Source organism: Nerophis ophidion, linkage group LG08 (assembly GCF_033978795.1).
Source record: "Nerophis ophidion isolate RoL-2023_Sa linkage group LG08, RoL_Noph_v1.0, whole genome shotgun sequence".
NCBI classification, from domain to species: domain Eukaryota; kingdom Metazoa; phylum Chordata; class Actinopteri; order Syngnathiformes; family Syngnathidae; genus Nerophis; species Nerophis ophidion.
Genome location: NC_084618.1, coordinates 68,786,623 through 68,787,681, shown reverse-complemented (window position 1 = coordinate 68,787,681; position 1,059 = coordinate 68,786,623). Strand labels below are relative to the sequence as shown.

Sequence of the window (1,059 nt, the reverse complement as noted above, 5' to 3'; positions counted from 1 at the left end):
CCAAAATACTGTATAATTATGCCGTTAAAGCAGACGACTTTTAGCTGTGTGTGTGTGCAGCGCTCATACTTCCTAAAAACCCGTGACGTCTTGCGTACACGTCATCATTACACGACGTTTCAAAGACGAAACTCCCGGGAAATTTAAAATTGCAATTTAGTAAACTAAAGCGGCCGTATTGGCATGTGTTGCAATGTTAATATTTCATCATTGATATATAAACTATCAGACTGCGTGGTCGCTAGTAGTGGCTTTCAGTAGGCCTTTAACTAATAACCCCTTTTTTATGTGAATAATTTTTGTAATATCAATATAAACATAATATTAGTATAAGTAGTTAATTTATACCAAATAAAATTCATCATACTAATGTAAATTTTACATTTGTTTGGGAATAAAAGTAAATTATTGGACTATCATCAGAATAAGTTGTGCTTTAATCATTTTTGCTTCATCATTTTGTCCAAGTGATGACATTAAAAGTATGAATGACTTAGTTAATAACTATTAATGTTATAAAATGTTTAATTAAATATTATTTAATTGCCTTTTATTTAAATTAATATCATTATTGATATTAATATTAAAATATATATTGGTATAGGTAGTAGAAAAATTATCAAACTATATTAATTTGCCACAAATAATATATTATTATTAATAAATTGTTCAAAAATAAAACTAAATTATTGTAATGTCAAAATATAAGCTTCCATTATTTTTGTTTAACCACTTCATAACATAATTTAATGATTATCTTTTTTTTTTTTTAATTAGACACATAAGACGTTTTAAAAATATGATAAGAGTGTTTTTGTTTTTGTTGCAGTGTATACGATTGCTTTGTGGCTTTAAATGAGCATCTACACATGCTGCAAATAACACCTGACCTATTTCCCCACCACCCCAAAAAAAAAAGTTATATATCTTTTTGCTAAAGGGGGAGGGGCCTACTTTTGCAGGATATCTAGTACAAATATTATTACTGTCTAGAAGGTAGTGGAATAATCCCCACTTTTACAGTGTATCTGTTATTAATGTCTAGGATCTAAAGTAAGG

The 1,059-nt window shown here is 28.1% G+C and overlaps 1 long non-coding RNA gene across 1 annotated transcript in view; it reads right to left on the bottom strand.

The window, feature by feature from the left end:
- Positions 1-606: 606 nt before the first annotated feature.
- Positions 607-1,059, bottom strand: part of LOC133557121 (uncharacterized) — a 6,378-nt gene continuing 5,925 nt past the window's right edge. The window contains exon 3 of the long non-coding RNA XR_009807703.1: positions 607-1,059. This exon is cut by the window's right edge and continues 226 nt beyond it. This is a non-coding gene — a long non-coding RNA (uncharacterized LOC133557121).